This window comes from Oryctolagus cuniculus, chromosome 21, assembly GCF_964237555.1.
Source record: "Oryctolagus cuniculus chromosome 21, mOryCun1.1, whole genome shotgun sequence".
NCBI lineage: Eukaryota > Metazoa > Chordata > Mammalia > Lagomorpha > Leporidae > Oryctolagus > Oryctolagus cuniculus.
The window spans coordinates 31,927,667-31,950,610 of record NC_091452.1 but is presented as its reverse complement, the minus strand read 5'-3'; the positions used below and the strand labels follow the sequence as shown (position 1 = coordinate 31,950,610).

The 22,944-nt window shown below is 47.3% G+C and overlaps 1 pseudogene; it reads right to left on the bottom strand.

The window, feature by feature from the left end:
- Positions 1–3,691: 3,691 nt before the first annotated feature.
- LOC127485423 (U2 spliceosomal RNA) lies at positions 3,692–3,796 on the bottom strand (annotated as a pseudogene).
- Positions 3,797–22,944: the final 19,148 nt, after the last annotated feature.

The window sequence follows — 22,944 nt, the reverse complement described above, 5'->3', positions numbered from 1 at the left end:
TCAGTCTCATGGTGTCTCCCTCGCAGGTGACTCTGTGGGCCCCCTTCTGATTGTAGAAATCCACCAGTACACTTTAAAAAAATGTATTCCATTCTGCTGGCAAAGGCTTATGTGCAAAGAACAACTGTTCAGATTTAAGCTGCACAAAGCATTCCCAGGAGCACTCGTGGCAGGGACTCTGGGCCCAGTGTGGCGCCCAGGGCTGCTCTCCGCAGCACACATCCTCCTTGGTCCAGTGGCCCCAACGGCCCGGCCTTCCGGTCTGATCCAGCCCAGGGCAAAACCTCCTGAGCAGGGATCTCAGTCTCTCAGCCTGGAAAAAGCGGCTTTCAGTCCATTCACGTCTCCAAATTTCTTTTTTCGTCCGGCTACCTTTAAAACATGCTCCATTATTTATTTTTACTTGACAGGACGAGAAACAGAGATCTTGCACGCACTGGGGTCCCGGCCCCCGCTGAACAGGGAGTCGCCTGCACCGAGGTAGCCGCAGCCCGGCACCGGCTGTGCAAGCAGAGGCACTGGTGAGCGGACTGCAGGCCGCCGCCGGGATCTGGCGAGGGTCCAGTCCAAAAGGCAAGGCCAACCAGAGCCTGGGAGGACACAAGGGAGGTGGGGGACGGTGCTTGCCGAGCCCCGGTGCAGGGAACCTGGGAGAGAGATGGGGACCTGCCTGCAGCCACTGCTGTCAGCACCCGGCTTCTAGGGCAGCCAGGAGGGGCGGGACACTCGGGCTTCCTGGGCCGGCAGCCGCCGGGTCGCAGGAGCGCCCTCTTCAGGCAGGGAGCTGTGGTGCCGTGCTCCCGCTGCCCCGCATCAGTGCGCAGGCGCAGAGAACTCCCGCGCCACCTCAGCATGCTCAGCAGCCATGGAGCGGCTCAGAGATGGCCCCGAGGGCTGGCCGCCTTTGCGCTGTCGCCAGCGTTCCTTTCTGATTGGTTGGTTGGTGCCTTCCACGGTACCCAATGGAAGTGAACCTCTCAGGAGCCCTCATTTGAATAGCGGGGCTATAAATGTGCTGTCCGGGGCTGGGTCAGCCGTATTGTGTTTATTTTCTGAGGTGGAGGGTTGTCGCCTCCAGGATGTCCAGCGCGCCAGGCTTGACCTTCAGGACCGGAAGACGCTGTGGAGAGGCCCGAGGGCAGAAAGGGCCGGCACACGGACACGAGGGCTCCAGGTGCCGGGCGGGTCCGCCTCCCGCCTGGAGAACGTCCCGGTGCCCGGTGCCCGGTGCCGCGCGTCGCATCGCCATCCCCGCGCTGCCCCTGAGGCCCGGTGAGTCCTGTGGTCAGCGTCTGAGGGGGCGTCGCGGGGTGGGGGTCGTGACCGGAGGCCCGGGACGCTCTCCCGGGGGTGGGAGCCGGGAGGAAGCCTCCAGGACGCTGGGAGTGTGCGTGTCGGGGACTCGGTGCTGCTCGGGGGGCGGCTGGTCTGCTGGGTGTCCTGCTGCGGGTGCTGCCGGGGCGGTGAGTTCCTGTCGTCGGAATAGAGGGAGGAGTTTTTGTTGTTGTTGTTGGTCATGGTTAAATTCCATGTGAGAATTACGACCTGCGCTGTGTTTTCATTAAGATTGTGTGTGTGTGTGTGTGTGTGTGTTGTGTGTGTGTGCGGTGTGTTGTGTAAGGTTTCTTGCAACGCTTCTGTTTCTCATGCTTTGGGCTTATCGTTGGGAAGTATTGGGTGCGGAATCATGTTACCTCTTGGGCGATGGTTTTTAGCGTGACTAGTATTCATATTTAGGGCGTGTTCTTGCGGTGTTGTTGCGGTGTTGGTTTGTATAACTGCCTTGTCTACTGAAGGGTGTCCTGAAACTTGGAGGTCACGTGTTGGGGTTTTGGGTGCCTTCCAGTTGGGTGGGTGTGTAGAATGATGTGAAGAGTGGGTGGTGATAAGGTGGAAATTGTTACTGGGTTTTAGAATGCAGAAGATGGAGTGACTTGAGGTTGAGGAAGTTGGCCTTTGTGGTTGTCCAGCTGTGGTGTCCTAGTGATGAAAGTTGGTTAATGTGGGTGCTGGCGCAGTTGATTGGTCATCGTTGCACTTTTATTTTTTACTTGATTCTTTTATTTTTTACTTGAAAAAAATTTTTTTAGTTTATCAATAGTTTTTTTTTGAGGTAGCATTCTTGGTTCCCATTGTGGTCGAAGGCTTAGTGCTGCACCAAGTGAAGAGTTCAACAAGTACAGAGTGAAAAGCCCATAGCTGAGCAGGAGTGTAGGCAAGGGCTGTAAGTGATCATCAAATTAAAAGGGTTTCAAATTCATTCATAAATTTTAAAAGTCACAGAATCAGTAAAACTGTAGTAGTGTCTAATTCTTCACTGTGACAGAGATTTAAACCAAAGTTTGTGTGCCAGTGCTGTGGTAAAGCAGTAAAGCGTCTTTCGAGTCTCCCACAGGGGTGCAGAGTTCCAACACTTGGGCCGTCCTCCACTGCCTTCCCGGGCCTTAGCAGAGAGCTGGATCGGAAGTGGAGCAGCCAGGACTCGAACCAGCACCCATATGGGATGCCGGCACTGAACAGGCAACAGCTTTAACCCACTGTGCTAGGCCCTCAAACACTTACGTATCTTGATGTAGGTGCGTATTGTGTATCTACTTTATCTAACCCCTGTAGGTGTTTGAGTTTGTTTTTGTTTTGAGGTAGCATTCTTGGTTTCCATTGTGCCAAAGGCTTAGTGCTGCACCAAGTGAAGAGTTCAGCAAGTACAGAGTGAAAAGACTGTAGCTGAGCAGGAGTGTAGGCAAGGGCTGTAAATGATCATCAAATGAAAAGGTTCTCAAATTCTCTCCTAAATTTTAAAAGTCACAGAATCATTAAAACTGTAGTAGTGTCTAATTCTCCACTGTGACACAGATTTAAACCAAAGTTTGTGGGGCCAGTGCTGTGGTAAAGCAGGTAAAGCTGTCACCTGCAGTGCCGGCATCCCATATGGGCACTGGTTCAAGTCCCTAGAGCTGCACTTCCAATTTTTGTTCTAAATTTTAGCACCTGCATGTAGGAGAGAACATGCGGTATTTTTCTGTGTTCAGCTTATTTCACTCAACTTGATGTCCTCCAGTTACAACCTTCAGATCGGCGCAGCTCTGGCCGTTGCGGCCAATTGGGGAGTGAACCATCAGATGGAAGACCTCTCTTTCCCTCTCTCTGCCTCTCCTCTCTGTGTAACTCTGACTCTCAAGTGAAAAATAAATAAATCTTTAAAAAAAAAAGTGGAGCAGCCGGGACTCGAACTGGCATCTATATGGGATGCCGGCACTGCAGGTGGTGGCTTTACCCACTACGCTCCAGCTCCAGCTCCTGTTTTTCTGTCTTTAAGTTAACTTTTTTTTCTTTCAAAGATTTTTAAATTTATTTTTGAAGTCAGAGAGATGGAGAGAGAGAAAGAGATCTTTCATTCACTGGTTCATTCTCTTGATGGCTACAATGGCCAGGGCTGCACCAAGTCAAAGCTAGAAGCTTCATCTGGGTCTCCCACATGGGTAGCAGGGGCCCAGGCACTTGGGTCATCTTTTGATGCTTTCCCAGGCCATTAGCAGAGAGATGGATCAGAAACAGAACAGCCAGGACTGTAGCCAGCACCCAGGTGGTGGCTTTACCCACCACACCAAAAAGTCAGCCTGAATCTTTTTTTCCCCACTCCTTTCTCTTTCATGGGCTGTCAGGCCCATCCTATTCATTTTAGTTTTTACTTTATAGTTCCAGAATTTCTCTACGATACTTACGTAAAACGTCTATATTATTAAACTGATAAGAACAGATACTACACTTGATCTTAGCCAAAAGGCCGAGAAGCGATGGTGGAATAGAGAGGGAGGGAGCACAGCGAAGCTCCACTAAGGGAAGGTTCAAAGAGGGATGAAAATTTGTAGTTTTTAAGCCCTTCCTCAAACTGGGGTGTTAGGGTGGACACGCGGGGAGGACGCGGACGCCTGGGACTCAGAACACCAGCAGGAGCGTGTACGCACCAGCGCTGGAAGCCGAGGTGAGACGGGGCACTAGCCCAGCACCGTGGCACAGCTGCCGCCACCCCTCCCCCAACACACCTTGGGACGGACACTGAGACATGCACGACTGAGTGGGGGAGGAAATAGAAAAACGGAACAGAGTGAGTGGCGCCGGCGGAGAGAGTGCACGATTCAGGGACACTAACTGAGAGACTGAGTAAGCCAGTATCTCTTGGCGCCTCCCCGGAGCTCCAGCGGGCGGGAAGCAGCCATTTTGTTTGTTTACATTCGGGCTTAAAGGAGAACTATCTTTGCCTCCACCCTAACCTTCAGAGGCGGAGCCCAAAGGTGGAGCTGAGGGTGCTCGAGGGAGGGCAGCCCAAAGTCCTGAGACCCGACTACTCAAGTTACTGAATAGCGCCTCCTGGTGGGGAAAAAGCACAGGATCCAGAGCTGCAGTGGGCAGAGAGCAGCCACCCTGTCTGTTTACTTGCGGGCTGTGTAGAGCAGCCTGGTTACACTGGATATTGGTAGAGACTCACAGCAGCCTATAGTAGAGGGAAATCAACCCGAAAAATCACCCAGACGGAATGCCAAAAAACAAAACCAAAAACCAAAAAAATATAGAAGATAATATAAATTTTCCAATGGAGCAGGCTAAACCAACCATAACAGAGGCAGAAGAAGAAGTTGAAAACATGCCAGAAAAAGAATTCAGAAAATTAATAATCAGAATACTTAGAAATAATGAGAAACAGTGTCAAAAGCTGAATGAAAAACAAGCCCAAGGATTAGAGATCTTAAAGAGAAGCCAGAATGAGATACTAGAACTGAAAAACTCAATTGACCATATAAAAAACACCATGGAATCCCTCAGAAATCGAACAGATGAAATAGAAGACCGAATATCAGAATTTGAAGACAAACTTCCAGAAATAATACAGTCAGTTCAATCGCAGGAAGAAGAAATTAAAAAATTAAAAAACACGGTCGGAGACCTACAAGATTCAATCAAACGGTGTAATGTTCGGATAATAGGAGTCCCTGAGGGGGTGGAAAGAGAGAATGGATTAGACGGTGTCTTCAACAAAATAATATCAGAAAACTTTAAACAAAGGCAGCTGGATAACAACACACAAATACAACAGATAGCCAGGACTCCGAACAGAGTAGACCAGAAGAGAAATTCACCACGACACATTGTGGCAACACTCAGTTCAGTGACACACAAAGAACAAATCCTAAAATGTGCCAGAGAAAAGCGACAAATCACATTCAGGGGTAAGTCAATCAGACTCACCCCAGACTTCTCATCGCAAACACTACAGGCAAGGAGACAATGGCATGATATATTTCAAGTTTTAAAAGACAAACAATGCCAACCTAGAATACTATATCCTGCAAAGCTATCATTTATGAATGAAGGGGAAATAAAGATCTTCCACGACAAACAGAAACTGAAAGAATTTGTATCCACGCGTCCAACCCTACAACACTTGCTCAAAGACGTGCTGCACACAGAAATACAAAAACAAGAACTTCACTGCAAAAAAAAGCGAATGTAGAATAACCCACAAACAAAGTTCAAAATACATAAACAGCTCGTTTCAGGAAACATGAAGGGAAAAAGACAGTACTTAACAGTAATCACATTGAATGTGAATGGTCTTAATTCCACGACAAAGAGGCACAGACTAGCGGATTGGATAAAACAAGAGGATCCAACTATATGCTGCCTTCAGGAGACACACCTCATCAGCAAAGATGCACGCAGACTGAAAGTGAAAGGATGGAAAAAGATACTCCAAGCTAATGGAAATCAAAAAAGAGCTGATGTGGCCATCCTAATATCAGACAAAATAGACTTTAACATAAAAACTATTAAAAGAGACAGAGAAGAGCACTATATAATGATTAAAGGATCTATCCAACAGGAAGACATTACTATTATAAATGTATACGCACCTAATTACAGGGCGCCTGGCTACCTGAAAGAATTACTAAAGGATTTAAAGGGAGATATAGACTCAAATACAATAGTAGCAGGGGACTCTCACCAACGGACAGATCAACCAGACAGAAATTCAACAAGGAAACAACTGAGCTAATTGACGCCATAGACCAAATAGACCTAATAGATATCTTCAGAACCCTCCACCCCACAGACACAGAGTTCACGTATTTCTCCCCAGTACATGGAACATTCTCTAGGATTGACCATATACTAGGCCATAAAGGGAGCCTCAACAAGTTCAAAAAAATTGAAACCATACCATGCAGCTTCTCAGACCATAGTGCAGTGAAACTTGAAATCAACAACCCAAGAATCTCTACACCATATGCAAATATATGGAGAATGGACAACATGATCCTAAATGAACAGTGGGTCATCGAAGAAATTAAAAGAGAAATCAAAAGATTTCTAGAAACAAATGAAAATGATAACACAACCTATCAAAACCTGTGGGACACAGCAAAAGCAGTGCTAAGAGGAAAGTTTATAGCAATTAGTGCCTACATCAAGAAGCTGGAAAGGAACCAAACAAATGAACTCTCCATGCACCTCAAGGAACTAGAAAAACAGCAGCAAATCAAGCCCAAATCCAAAAGGAGGAAAGAAATACTAAAGATCAGAGAAGAAATAAACAGAATTGAAACCAAAAAAAAACAATACAAAAGATCAACAAAACCAGGAGCTGGTTCTTTGAAAAAATAAACAAAATCGACACACCATTGGCCCAACTAACCAAAAAAAGGAGAGAGAAGACCCAAATCTGTAAAATCAAAGATAGTAATGGAAATGTAACAACTGACACAATAGAAATAAAAAGAATCATCAGAAACTACTACAAAGAGATGTATGCTAACAAATTGGGGAACCTGGAAGAAATGGATAGATTCCTGGACAAATGCAACCTTCCTAAACTGAGCCGTGAAGATACAGAAAATCTAAACAGACCCATAACCATGGAAGAAATTGAATCAGTAATAAACGCACTACCGAAAAAGAAGAGCCCAGGACCGGATGGCTTCACTGCTGAATTTTACCAGGCATTTAGAGAACAACTAACCCCAGTTCTTCTCAAATTATTCCAAACGATTGAAAGAGAGGGAATCCTCCCAAATTCCTTCTACGAAGCCAATATCACCTTAATTCCTAAGCCCGGAAAAGATACAGCAGAGAAAGAAAACTACAGACCTATCTCCCTGATGAACATAGATGCAAAAATACTCAATAAAATTCTGGCAAACCGAATCCAACTACACATCAGAAAGATCATTCACCCGGACCAAGTGGGATTTATCCCTGGTATGCAGGGATGGTTCAATATTCGAAAGTCAATCAACGTAATCCAGCACATTAACAAATTGAGAAACAAAAATCATACGGTTATCTCAATAGATTCAGAGAAAGCATTTGACAAAACAACACCCCTTCATGATGAAAACCCTAAGAAAATTGGGGTTAGAAGGAACATTCCTCAACACAATTAAGGCAATCTATGATAAACCAAAGGCCAGCATCATATTGAATGGGGAAAAGTTGGAGGCATTTCCATTGAGAACTGGCACCAGACAGGGATGCCCACTCTCACCATTGCTATTCAATATAGTCCTAGAAGTCTTAGCCAGAGCCATCAGGCAAGAAAAAGAAAATAAAGGGATACAAATGGGAAAGGAGGAAGTCAAACTATCCCTGTTTGCAGATGACATGATACTATATATAGAGGACCCAATAAACTCCTATAAGAGGCTACTGAAACTCATAGAAGAGTTTGGTAAAGTAGCAGGATACAAAGTCAACGCTCAGAAATCAACAGCCTTTGTATACACAGACAATGCCAGGGCCGAGGAAGAACTACTAAGATCAATCCCATTCACAATAGCCACAAAAACAATAAAGTACCTTGGAATAAATTTAACCAAGGAGGTCAAAGACCTCTATGATGAAAATTACAAAACACTAAAAAAAGAAATAGAAGATGACACAAAAAAATGGAAAAACCTACCATGCTCATGGATTGGAAGAATCAATATCATCAAAATGTCCATTCTCCCAAAAGCAATTTACAAGTTCAATGCAATACCAATCAAAATACCAAAGTCATTCTTCAAAGACCTAGAAAAAACGATGCTGAAATTCATATGGAGAAACAGGAGACCCAGAATAGCTAAAGCAATCCTTTACAATAAAAACAAGGCTGGAGGCATCACAATTCCAGACTTCAAAGCATACTACAGGGCAGTTATAATCAAAACAGCCTGGTACTGGTACAAAAACAGATGGATAGACCAATGGAACAGAATAGAAACACCGGAGATCAATCCAAACATCTATAACCAACTCATATTTGACAAAGGACCTAAAACCAACCCCTGGAACAAGGACAGCCTCTTCAACAAATGGTGCTGGGAAAACTGGATGTCCACATGCCGCAGTATGAAGCAAGACCCCTACCTTACACCTTATACAAAAATCCACTCAACATGGATCAAAGAACTAGAGTTGCACCACGACACCATGAAACTAATTGAGAGCATAGGGGAAACCCTCCAAGATATCGGAATAGGCGAAGAATTCCTGGAGAAGACCCCACAGGCACGGGTAATCAAAGATAAAATAAACAAATGGGATTACCTAAAATTGAAGAGTTTCTTAACAGCAAAGGAAACAGTCAGGAAAGCGAAGAGGCAACCAACAGAATGGGAGACGTTATTCGCAAACTACACAACAGATAAAGGATTAACAACTAGAATCTACACAATGATCAAAAAACACCACAGAATCAAAACAAACAACCCAATAAAAAAATGGGCCAAGGACCTTAACAGGCATTTTTCAAAAGAGGAAATCCAAATGGCCAACAGGCACATGAAAAAATGCTCAGGATCCCTAGCCATCAGGGAAATGCAGATCAAAACCACAATGAGATACCACCTCACTCCGGTTAGATTGGCTTACATACAGAAATCAACCAACAACAGATGCTGGCGAGGATGTGGAGAAAAGGGGACACTAATCCACTGTTGGTGGGAATGCAAGCTGGTAAAGCCACTATGGAAGACAGTCTGGAGAGTCCTCAGAAACCTGAACATAGCACTACCACAGGACCCAGCCATCCCACTCCTTGGAATATACCCAAATGGAATTAAAGGGGTGAAAAAAGCCATTTGCACCTCAATATTTGTTGCAGCTCAATTCACAATAGCTAAGACATGGAATCAACCTAAATGTCCATCAACGGATGACTGGATAAAGAAACTATGGGATATGTACTCTATGGAACACTATACAGCAGTAAAAAACAACGAAATCCGGGCATTCACAACAAAATGGAGGAAGCTGGAAAACATCATGCTGAGTGAAATAAGCCAGTCCAAAAGGGATAAATATCACATGTTCTCCCTGATCGATGGCAACTAAACGAGCACCTAAAATGATACCCATTGAAGTGAAATGGACACTATGAGAGACAATGACATGAGCAGCCCTTGTCTAGACTGTTGAGGAAAAACTTACTATTTTGTTCCTTTAGTATTTTTGTTGTTGTTGTTGTTGCTCGGTATGCTCTACACAAGACCACTGGTTGAACTCTGTAATCAATGCACAACCATTTTTAAGCGTTTAAAAATTAATAGGAAATTGATCTTTGTGGAACATGGGAGTGGGAATAAGAGAGGGAGGAGATATATAGGACGGCACATACTCACTCAGACCTACCTCCAATGGTGGATCTGGAAATGTGCCAGGGGATTTCAACTCAGTCTTACCAAGGAGGCAGGTACCAATGCCAGCACACTTGGTAAAGAGACAAATATAAATACACAACTGATCCAAAAGACAGGGTAAGTGTCGAAGAGATTACACAAATAAGACCAGTGTAAGCAAGTAATGAAAGATAGAATCAAAAGGGTTGAGAATGATCCTGCGGGGGAAGCAGGTCACACAGCAGACTCATAGAATGGCAAATGCCCAAAACAGCACTCCTGTCTCAGAATCAACCCTTGGGACATTCAGATCTGACTAAAAGGTCCATGAGAGTCTCTCAGGCATGGAAAGCCATGACATGGTGGCAAAAAACAATCTAAATGAAGGATCCTGGTGAACAACACTCCAGCAGAAGGATCAGGCCATCAAGGAGAGAGGCGCCTTTCTCTGAAGGGAGGAAGGAACCTCCACTGTGATATGGCCTTGACTAAACAAATTCAGAGTTGGTGAACTCAAGGGGCTTCCATAGCCTAGACAGCTCATAGCAAGAGTCTCGGGTGATTGCTGACGTCATAAATAAGAGTGCCAATTGTTAAATCAACAACGGGAGTCACTGGGTTCATGCTCCCCTCGCAGGATCTCTGTCCTTAATATGTTTATCTATGAAACTCAAACACAACACTACTAGTCGAACAATACCCTATACCTGGTTCGGTTGTGTGAGTGCAACCTGTTGAAATCCCTGCTTAGTATATACTAAATTGATCTTTGGTATATGAAGGTAACCGAAAATGAAACGTGATGAAGGGGGGGGGAGGGGAGAGGAAGTGGGTGAGGGGAGGGCCACGGGAGGGAGGGAGGTCGGGGGGAAGCCACAACAATGCAAAAGATGCATTTTATATTCTACTTAAAACTATTGGTTGAGCTCTGTAATTAATACACAATTACTCTTAGGTGTTTAATTAATGCTATAACTAGTACTCAAATAGTATTTTACACTTTATGTTTCTGTGTGGGAGCAAAATGTGGTAATCTTTACTTAACATATGCTAAATTGATCTTCTGTATATAAAGATAATTGAAAATTAATTCTGATGTGAAGGGGAAGGGGAGAGGGAGTGGGAGAGGGGAGCGTTGTGGATGGGAGGGAAGACACGGGGGCGGGGGGGAGGAGGCTATTGTGGTCCAGAAGCTGTACTTTGGAAATTTATGCTCATTAAATAAATTTTTAAAAAAAAAGGTAAATAGGAAAAAAAATAAAAATAAACAAAAGGAAAAAAAAATGTCTATATTAGCTTGGTTTCCCATGAGTTCTCTCATTGAGAACATGTTGTCTTTTAAATCTTTTAATGTACTTTCCTCTGCATTTTGAATTTACTAGCATTTCCTCAAAGCCTTTGCTAAACCCAACGTGTGAAACATCTTGATGCCAGTTTCTATTGAGTCCTTGGTTTCACTGTGAATTGGGTTTTCCTGTTTCCTTACATATCTGGGAACTTCAGGTTATTTAATGGTCCCCATGGCGGATTCCTCACAGAGGCTCTGGATTTTGCCATGCACTTGACTTCTGCCATCTGCTCTGTCCCCACAGAGGCCTCCTCCCTCTGGGGAGCCTCAGATAGTCTCCCCCACACACGTATGTACATCCCAGGCCTCAGCCAAGAACTCATGGACACCACACATGGGATCTCTGCCTCCCCAGTCCACGGCTCTATCCTCTCCAGTACCAGGATTTGTGGGTCCCAGCTGCTCCAGCAGATTTGTGCTCCTAAACACCTCGCTGTGCTGTGATTGGAAATCTGTTCCCCAGGAAAGAGCCAGGGCAATTGTGGGGTGCATCTCGCAAGGCCTGCAGGCTATCCTGGTGCTAGGAATTCCATCTGAGTCAGACCGCTGACCTGATACGTCTTCATTTTTTCCCTTCCCCTCCTCACCATCCACTGAGGCAAGTTCCATATCTGTCAGCTCAGCTGAGAGACGAAGCAGCAGAGAGAGAAAATGGTGCAAAGGCACAGTTTCTCCAGACACTAAGCCTGTGAAGAAGTAGGGCTCTCTAGGGAGACCACCCAGAGAAAGGAGGAATTGACATATGAGAGCAATGGTGAGGGGGCTCAGATTCCTGGACAGCCTCCCAGGAGCAGCAGGATCTTGGGAGATGGCCCTGCTGCCCACGGTGTCTAAGCCGGCATTGCCACCAGCAGTCTCCTGCCCTTGTGTGGCACTGAGGCAGCAGGAAGAGTCCCACAGCCCCAAGCAGAAGTGAGCAGAAGTGGAGGGGGAACGTCCGCAACTCGAAGATCACAGGAGCACAAGGGCGATGCTTTGCTGTGACCTGTGAGAGAGGACCACAGACTGGTGTCCCTCCAGCCCACGCCTCTACAGAACATGAGGCCTAGAACACACGCACCCTCCAGCCACACGGAGAGAAGCCCCTACATTCACGAGATTAGTCTGACTCTCTAACAGACTGCAAACCGTAACTTGTTATGTACAGATAGACAGAAGTCTGTTCATGGCACACCTCAGTTGGTAAACAGAGATTTGTGTCATAATCACCATCGCAGCCCCCGTGGACAAGGACTTTCCTGCAAGCTGTACATCCATTATCTTATTTACTTTTTAAAATATATATGTATGTGTGTGTGTGTATATATATATATATATTTGAAAGGCAGTGCAACAGAGAAAGAGATAGAAATCTTCCTGCCATTGATTCTCTTCCCGCATGGCCGCAACAGCCTGATCTGAGCCAGCTCCAAAGCAGGAGCCAGGAGCTCCATCCACTTGGGTGGCAGGGGCCCAAGGACTTGGGCCATTCTCCTCCGAGCCCATAACCTCATTCTCCTCTGATGACTCCTATAACGTGGAAAGCTCATGATAAAAACATACACCTACTTGGCACCAGGAGTTAATGCTAAGGATCTCAGTCACGTCGTCGTCATCCTAAACCTATGCGGCATGTCCTGCCAGCTCTACTTTTTCAAGTGTGGAAGCTGGAATTCAGAATTGTGAAGTGAGGATGGTATTTAGATCCCAGCCCTCTGGAAGTCACTTTATATCCCTTGCAATCAAGGAAACAAGATCTAAGGGCCTAACAGGAATACCCACAATATGATTTACACAATGAGTTTCTTTACATAACTTAAGCCAACCCCCTTTTTTTTCCCATGACAAACATTCTAAGATCGGATGGATAATCTCTTGAATAAATGTTATATTCTAAGGAGACATTAAACAAAGCTCTGTAGCTGACACTGTTCTTCCTTTCATACCTTGCTTTGGATCTTTGTTTTTGTTTTTTTGTTTGTTTTACTGTCCTCTCCTCACCTCGCTCAGCGCTTGCCTCTGCTCTGTCCCATCTGAGCTCAGCTCATCTGAATGCTTTATTCACAATGGATCTGTCAGCTCGTGAATGTTCACTTTTTAAAAGATATATTCCAATTCTCAGTTGAAATGGGCTGTCAGCATTTTTCCATAATCCCCCCTGCTTGCTTTAACACAGTAAAACTCTTGGCGAAGGGAACTGGCATTGTGGCACAGCAGGTTATGCAGCCACTTGTGATGGCGGCATCCCATTTTGAAGCATGAGTTCGAGTGCTGGCTGCTCTGTTCCTGATCCAGCTCCCTGCTAGTGCACCTGGGAAAGCAGCAGAGGACAGCCCATGTGCTTGGGCCCCTGACACCCATGTGATAGAAAGTCAGAGTTACAGAGAAGGAGAGTCAGAGAGTCCATTTGCTGATTCATTCTCCAAATGGCCACAACAGCTGGGTCTGAGCTGGGCCAAAGCCAGGAGCCAGGAACTCCATCTGGGTCTCCCATGTGAGTGGTAGGGGCCCAAGCACTTGGGCCATGTTCCACTGCTTTCCCAGGACATCAGCAGGGAGCTGGTTTGGAAGTGGAGCAGCTGGGACTTGAACCCGAGCCCTTATAAGATACCGGAATCACAGGCAATGGCTTTACGTGCTATGCCATAATGCCAGCCTTGACATTTTATTTTTACAAAGATTTATTTATTTGAAAGGCAGAGAGAGAGAGAGAGAGAGAGAGAAAGAGAGAGAGAGAGAAATAGAAATATCTTCCATCCATTGGTTCACTTTCCATACACCCACAACAGTCAAGGCTGGGCCAGGTTGAAGCTGGGAGCCAGGAACTCCATCTTGGTCTCAAATATAGGTGACAGGGGCCCAAACACGTGGGCCATCAACTGCTGCCTTCCCAGGTGCTTTAGCAGGGAGCTGGATTAGCTGAGTGGCCAAGATTCGTACTGGTACTACAACACATTGCTGGCCCCTTAAATCCCCCTTTTTTCTCTGAATGTTCTGAAGTATACTCACCTTATATACACAAGGTGGAAGGTTAATCATGTTTTCCCCCAGAACTTCTTCCTCCGTCTCTGTTACACAGTGTTACTTAAAGGGACGGTGCCTCAATCCAATTGGAAATTGAGCTGAGCAGAGTGTGTCACAGTTCCAGTTGGACTTGAGCCACGTGGTTTGTTTCATCTTGAAGGCGAGGTCTCTCTTTGCTGTGGGAGATCTCCCTCTACCTTTGCAGCCCCTGTTGGCTCTACCCCAGCACTCAGCAAATATACAACGGGGCAGACAAGACCTCTGTCTGGGGTTCCTGTAGATTTTAGCCTGTAACAACAGCCTGAGTGGCCATCAAAGGTTTAATGTAGGGACAGGCATGGAGCCCAGGTGTTAAGACACCCACATCCCACATTGGAGTGCTTGGGTTGGATACCCGGCCCCAGCTCCTGACTCCAGCTTCCTGCTATTGCAGACTCTGGGAGGCAGCAGGGACGGCTCAGATGACTGGATTCCTGCCACCCACATGGGAGACCTGGATTGCACTGCAGAATTTCAGCTCTAGCTGAGCCCTGGCTGTTGCAGGCCTATGGGGGGGGGGGGCGGAAACCAGAGTTGGCAGCACTCTTTCTGTTTCTGTCTCTCTACCTCTGTTTCTCTGCCTCTCAAATAACAGAAGAAAGGTCAAGTGTAAGCCAAGTCCAATCTTTGGCCTTGACAAAGGCACTCGGGCTGCATAAGACCAGCAAGGCCACCTCACCGAGGATGGGTGTCTCCTTCTTGGCTCCTGCTGCTCTCTGATACCATGTGTGGGGCTGGCGCTGTGGAATAGCAGGTAAAGCCTCCACCTCCAGTACCAGCATCCCATATGGGCGCTGGTTTGAGTCCCAGCTGCTCCACTTCTGATCCCGCTCTCTGCCTTGGCCTGGGAAAGCAGTGGAAGATGGCCCAAGTCCTGGGGCCCCTGCACCCGTGTGGGAGACCTGGATGAAGCTCCTGGCTCCTAGCTTCGGATCAACCCGGTTCCAGCCATTTTGGCCATTTGGGGAGTGAACCAGTAGCTGGAAGCTGGAATCAATCTCTCTCTCTCTCTCTCTCTCTCTCTCTCTCTCTCTCTGTAACTCTGCCTCTCAAATAAATAAATACAATGTTAAAAAATACCATGTGTGTCATTTATCCTGATTTTTTGGTTTGTCCTGGTTATTTGAGTGTAACAATGAGTTACTGACACCCACCCTTTCCTAGCAGGAAACACAGATTCCTGGAGGATACCACTGAGCATGCTGGGAGTACCTTCACAATCACCCCCGGAAAATCAGAGACAGCTTCTTGCATCTTCTCAGCAAACATCACAAAGACAGAGGACATGTGATAGAAAGTTTAATTAAGATCTGTCTCTACCTCCTAGTCTCTCGGCAGTGTTCTTTGTTTACTCAGCTCCAGAGCGGCTAGGAGTGTAAACATACTTACCCTACTGGAGAGGGCTTTGAAAATTCAATTGTTTGCTGTAATAGGATTTGATCTTCCTGAAGTTTATACATACCATTACAACTTCTAGGTTTTTTGTAAATTTTTTTACAATTTATATTTATTATTGTGAATAGATAACATTCTCACATGTTCAAATGTTACAAAAAAAAAAAAAACACTAGTCTTTCTAGAACTGTTTCCTTTCCTTCCCTAGTTCTTATCCCCAACAGGGACTCAGGATTTTTAGTTTCATTTTAAAAAGACTTATCTATTTATTTATTTTAAAGGCAGAGTGGCAGAGAGAGGGAGAGAGAGAGAGAGAGATTTCCCATCTGCTGGTTCACTCCTCAAATGGCTGCAGCACTCGGGACTGAGCCAGACTGAAGCCAGACAGCCAGGAACTCTACCTGGGTCCCGCACGTGGGCGGCAGGTACTCAAGGACTTGAGCCACCACCTGCTGCCTCCCAACATGCATTAGCAGGAAGCTCCATGGGAAGTCGAGTAGCTGGACCTGAACCAGGACTCTGATGTGGGGTGCAGGTGTCCCCGGAAGTGGCTTTATCTGCTGTACCTCAACACCAGTCCCCTGCAGGAAAGATTAAATTCATGTTCAAGCCAATACATGCAAACATTATTTCCCCCTTCTCTTCTGCACAGACAATAGCACACCATGCTGCATGCTTTGCACCTTGAATTTTTTTTTTCTTTATCTGAAAGGGAATGTATTGGCCCATGGCACTGCAAAGTCCAGAGCTGACAGCACCACAGGATCCAGGATCTAAGGCAATTATGTCCAAACTCAGTTTCTTTCCTCCTGCCTGCACGCTTCTCTATGGGGGCCTCATTCTCAGACTGGCTCACCACTCCCCACACCAGATGCCCCCTCGCAGTCCCCAGTTTAGGATGACAGTCTGGCAAACCCAGAGAAGGCACACCTGCTACTACGTTCCCAGTAAATTCTAGCACAAGTCCTGGGGAAGGCTCTCATTGGACCAGCTGGTATCACAAGCTGCTCCTGAACCAATCACCGGGGCCAAGCCAGTGGGGTATTTTCATTGGCCCAGCTCAAGTCACATGACCACATCGGAGTCCTAGGCTTGAGCAGCCTCTCAGCCTGGTGTGAGTCTCACAGGCCAAGAGCTGGGAAGGACAGCTCCCTAAAGCGATGCCAAGGAGGTGTGGGCAGGCCAAACCCACGGAGGTCCATAGTGCAAGGCACTGTTTGCATGGTGCTCATTATTCTCAGTGCTTTCCTCCCTGGACGCTGTTGTTTTGTGCTGAACTGACACGTGGCTGAGGCATACGTGGCCCCTGGGACTGGGTCAGGGTGGGGAGGGGTGGTTCCCTCCTATGTTCTATGTTCTCACAGATGGTGTGTGTGTGTCACGCAATCACAGGGCACCCTGGCAGCCAAAGTTGCTTCTGGTTCCCCTGTGACACAGCTTTAGTGGTTGCCCCAAATCCTATTTCAAGCCCTCCAACCAAGCCTGAGGCTAAACCTCCAGCCACCTTCCTCACCTAACTCTCACCAGGCCAGTACTTCCCCCACCCTCAACCTCCCCAGCAGAGACAACTGGGGGCAGCCCTGATGCCACACAGCCCACCCGCAGCATTCCAGCCAGCCAGTCCCCAGCTGTGACCCTTCCCTGCCCGGCCTTTGCCACAGGAAATCCCAGACAGGCTCTGACTTGTCCCTTCCCTCACTCCTTTCTGCCTCTGACCAAACCTGCTGCTTCTTCGTGTGGCCCAGGGGAGTGTAGTGTGCCCCTTTGTCTTGAGAAATGCAGGTAAGTGATTCTCCTGTCCACAACACTGACTTCTTCTGCGATCACTCAGTCAGCCCCAGAACTGAAAATCCCCAGAACAATGGGGACAGCCAGCACTGTGAGCCAGGAGGCTGCTTCATGGTGGATGGGGCCCCGGGCCCACTCCTGGCCACGGCTACGGGGAGCCCCAGCGCTGTTGGCACACTTGCTCCCTGGCTGCCGCTCCTTTGTATGTACCTGCTGTTGGCTGCCCTGGACTTGCAACCTCAGCAGCTGCAGGACCCTGCAGGGGTCTCCTCTGGCTTATCAGTGCCATAGTCTATGTCAACAAGGGCCCTAAGTCCCCAGCCAGCACCCTACCAGAACAGTCCAGTCACTGCAGGCTGGGTCTGTGCATCTAGTCTTCCTGGGAGGAGGGGGAGTTTAAGGTAATTGGCTGAGTTTCCAAGGGGAAGGTGCGGGGCTTCCTCCAACAGAGGAGTTTGAGTTCCACCTGTCTAGCCAAGGAGTCAACGGCTGCTCATGTGACTTCCCTCTCTTGGGGTCCTGTAAGTGATCAGCCTAATCAGGCTCTCCTCTTGGGGGGTGTTCCTGTCAAAGACCTGGGCTCTGGTCTCCGACATGCTGCAGGGATCAGTGTGATAGCATGGGGAAGGGATGCTCCCTCTCATGACAGCCACACAGAGCAGAGGCTGGAACGTGGCTTTAAGGGACATCCCTGGAGGCCCGAGCCTTTCTGTTGGGTGAACAAGGGAGTGGGGAGGAGTGCTTCATTCCACTCTGCTGTGACGCCTGAGGGAGTCTCACTGCTCATAGGAGAGTTTGGACAACCTGGCCAGGGTGCGTGGGTGTTCCAGACAGCTGCTCCTGTCAACATGCTATGAACCACTGCCTCTCAACATGCTAAGAGCTTCCTCAAAATTGTTAAAGCCATTGCTTCAGACTGAGAGCCTGTGCTAGGCCCCAATGGACCAGACCAAATCAAAATGGAGTCACTCACGCTCAACACCACATCATCAAACTTTAAGGAAACAGATGAATCCCTCAGGTTTTTCCTGAAAACAGGAGGTTCCAGCCTACCTGAGTCACTGCAGTAAGTCCCAGAGGGACCCGAGGTTCACCAATCCGCTTTTTCTCCATTGTTCTGTTTCCTGGTTCGTGCTTACAGAGCTCACTGCTCAGCTCTCCTCCTGTTTCCTAGAATGTATGACATCCTGGTCTGGTTCACGAGACAATTAGATCTAAAACTAAATTCAGCCCGTGGAAGGGCGGTTCCCCCTAGCCACATTCCCCACTTCCGCGGGGGAGCGGCACACCGCCGGCCGGCTGTCTCGGGGGCTGCTCAGGTGTTCCTTCAGATAGATGTTCCTGGTGCATGTTGTCTCTCTCCTCCTTTATAGTCCTCTTCCACCAATCCCAACTCTGCTACCCACACGCCGAGTACGCTGCTCTCCTCCAATCAGGGGCAGGTCCTGCTGTTTATTGGTTGAACTAGAGGCAGCTGTGTAGAAGCTGTTTCCTCCTCTCCCAGCGCCATATTGTGGGAGAGCAGATGCATAGAATAAGTCTTAATTCCAGTAACTTAGTCTAGTCCGAGTTGCTCCCAGTTGCTCCCCACACCTCCATCCACTGCTTTACTCCCCAAAGGCCCCCAAGCCCAAAGCAAGGATCCTGAGACTCAGTCTGAGTCTCTTTCTCTCTCCCACTTCCAAGCCATCACTTGCTGCTGTCCAGGATACACATCCCAGGAAGCCGGATCACAACCCCGGGCACTGCACTATGGGATGTGGCATCTCAGCTTCTCCAGATACCCAGCCCAAATGTTACCACTTTTAAGTGTACAGTGACACTGATCACTCACATTGTTGTGAAACCTTCACTGCTAGCCATTTCCAGAACTTTTTCTTCATCACCCCAAATAGAAATTCTGCCCATTAGTATCTACCCCCTTACCATCCCCCCAAGTCCTGGTACCCACTAACTTATATTGTTGGAGAATTCAAGGTACCTCACATAAATGGAATCACACAGTACTTGCTCTTTTGTGACTGCTTATTTCATTTAGCATAATGTCTCCAAGGTTTATATATGCTGTGGCCTGTATTCAATTTCCCTTCCTTTTCAAGGCTGAATAATATTCCATTGCACTATGTGCCACATTTCATTTATCCATTCATGGGTATCAATGCATGCTTGGCTTTTTCCACCTTTTGACTGTTGTGAACAATGCTGGTATGGACTTGGGGTACAGATATTGTTCTCCACACAGCAGCCAGAGAGAGCTTTCTAAAATGGAGAAGTATTCAAATTATTTCTCTTCTGAATACTTTCTGTGGTAAATTAAAACCAAAACAAGACACTTTTAAGTGACTTCCAGATAGCTAAAGTGAAGAGGACTGACAGTTTCAAGTGTTGACAGGATGTAGAAATAGAATTCACTGTTGGTGGGAGTGTGACATGGTTAAACAACTACTTTGAAGGGTAGGCATTCAGCCTAGCAGTTGAGATGTCCGTGTCCCACACTGGAGTACCTGGGTTCCATTCCTGGCTGTGGCTATTGACTCCTGCTCCCTGCTAATGCAGGCCCTGGGAGGCGGTCATGATGGCTCAAGTCACTGGGTTCCTGCCACCCACCTGGAAGACCGACCCCATTCCCAGCTCCCAGCTTTGCTCCAGTCCAGCCCCCGATGCAGATACATTAGGGAATGAATTGGCGGATGGGAACTCTGCCTGTCTCTCTGCCTTTCAAATAAATAAATAATAAATAGACTTAACTAAGACCCAGAAATTCCATTCCTAGATATTTACCAAGGAAAAAGTCAATGCATTTATTTACAAAAAGACTTTTGGCAGTTTTATTTATAAAAGCCAAAGGGAAACAATTCAAATGTTCATCAATAGATGAATAATTGTATTGTGTTCATAACTGCATCCTACTGTTAAAAATACTTTTAATTTAAGCATGACTATCATGCAAACATAAAAGTGTCTCATTTTATTTAGCTTGTAAATTAATGAGATTCAAAAAGATTAGCTGATTCATAGGAAAATTCAGAGTCCTACAGGATGACAAATAATGAAATAACTTTGCAAACAGATGCAAAAACTAGCAGAACTGCTCACATCCAAATTCAGATTCCGCTGAACGCAATCTACCTTTTGTAGACAAAAGTGGATTTTCTTAAAACGTAGAGTCATTCTGTAGCTCAGAGGCAGTGAAAGGCGGACAGCCCCCACTCAGTCACACATTTCACTTCGTTAACGAATGCCTAAGAAGAGCCTCTTAAGAAGAAAGAAGGTTTAGCTGGGCTCACAGTTTTGGAGGCCAACAGTCCAAGCTTGGGCAGCCCCATCAGTCTGGCATCTGATGAGGGTGAAGGGAGAAAGGAAGGGTGCCCATCCTCCACGGGACCTCACCTTATAAAGCCACCATGATTCAGTCCCAGGCTCCACCCCAGTGACTGAACACCATCTAATCACTTGCCAAGCCCACCCACCCCTCCCTCCTTCAGAAGCCACAACTGGATTAAGTTCCCTCCTTAATCCATTAGCACAAGATTCTGGGGGTCAAGTTCTTCACACACGGTCTTTGGGGAGGACCTAACTTATTATCTAAGCCATAACAAATCAAGACATCCCAGAAGGGTATGCTAGACATCTTGAGTTCAGCTCATACCCTGACACCTTTTGAAAACCACTTCAATGCATTTCACAATTTTTGTCTGTATTACCCAGCAACAGGGGAGAATAAGCTACAATACATACGGTAAGGATGAGGTCACAGGTACTGTGCTGAGCAAGAAACTGCAGACAAAACAGTATCCACTGTGTGACACCAGGTTACCCCTAGGAAGAGAGTGGGATGCTCCAGGAGAGATTCTTAGGGGGTGCTGGAAATCATTCATACTTATAGACAGACACACGATTGGTGCATAAACCTCTCAACACACCACCCTCACTCCTACAAAATGCTTCCTGCAGGGTGAAGTCCGAACTCAGATCTGGTCCCTGTGGCCTCTAGGTCAATTCTCCCCACACCCCATCTTCCTGATGGTTTCTCAGTTACCTTATCATCTTCCCGGGTTCCTGGCCTTTGAGTTCACATCATACCCCTCACTCATCTCTCGAGGTTCACCACACCCTCTCTGGAGCCTGAAAACCTCAGTTATGTGTCCCCCTCCCCCACGTGCTCACATAGCTGGCGTTCTCATGGTTTCACTGTCATTATGAAAGTGCCTTCCTCCACCAGACTGTGGACTCCACCAGGTAATTCCCAGAGCCCGGCACAACGGACTACAACAAAGAAGGCAAAGAAGTTGAAGAACAGAGAGGACAAAAACTAACAGGAAATGAAGGCAGAGTGTGGGCCCAGTGCTCTGGCACAGTGGGTTAAAGCCCCGGCCTGCAGTGCTGGCATCCCATATGGGTGCTGGTTCAAGTCCTGGCTGCTCCACTTCCAATCCAGCTCTCTGCTATGGCCTAGGAAAGCAGTGGAAGATGGCCCAAGTGCTTGGGCACCTGCACCCACGTGGGAGACCCGGAAAATACTGCTGGTTCCTGGCTTTGGATCAGTACAGCTCTGGCCATTGTGGCCATCTGGGGAGTGAACCAGCAGATGGAAGACCTCTCTCTCTGGCTGTACCTCTCTGTGTAACTCTTTCAAACAAATCTTTTAAAAAATGAAGGCAGAGAAGTGACACACACAGAGATTTACGATTTGCTGGTTTATTCCTCAAATGGCCAAAATAACTGGGCCTGACCTAGGTGGAAGCCAGGAGCCTCCAGCTGTAGTGGTGGGCGGCAGGGGCCCAAGCACTGGGCCATCTTCTGCTGCCTTGTTAGACTTTATTACCAGGGAGCTAGATCCAAAGTGGAGCAGCCAGGACTCCAGCACTCAGCTCTGGGATGCTGGCATCCACAAGCAGTGGCTTAACACATTTACAGGCATTTCTCAGGCTGTATGTAGCTATCTGCTACTTCGTATCCTCTGGCCCATGTTGTCCCACTCTCCCCACAACCACTGTTTAGTTTTCTTCTAAAAAGATTCTGCGTGTAAGTGAGCTCATGCAATATTTTTTCTTTCTGACTTCTTTCACGTAGCCTAATGTCCTGCTAATGCCAGGATCCCAGGGTTTTTAGGGCTGCATAGTATTCCACTGTGTTCACATACCGAGTCTCTCCACATTGCTAGACCTACACTCGTTTCCGGTTTTCTCGTCTTCTGTGACCAGCGCTGCAATGGACACGGGAGCAAAGCATCTTGATGAGCCGGAACCTGCCCAGAAGAGGGACTGCTGGCTCATAAGGCAGTTCTATTTTAGATTTCTCTGGACAACTTCCCTTCTGTTTCTCATATTGGCTGTGACCATCGACATCCCCTCAGTGCTTAAAACAGAGAGAGGCGATGCAGGCAGGGCGGGAGGGAGGGAAAACGGAAGAAAGCAGGATCCGGCCCGCTTTCCCGCGTGGCGACAGTCCGCTGGGACGCAGGCGTGGTTTCCCTCTCAGGTACTGCACCTGTCCCGGAAGGCCCCTGAGTCTGCGACCCCTTTTCCCGGCCAATGACAACTGGCAGTCGGTCGTGCACAGGAGTCCGGGTGGGCCAGAGGCCAGCCAAAGCCTCAAGGAGAAGCTGGTGGGAAGCGGCAAGTCTCAGTTCCCTTCAAACTCCAGGGTTTCCCAACCTTCCCATCGCCTGTCTCCCGCTGCCAGTTTCACTCGAAGCCTTCACCAACACTTAACACT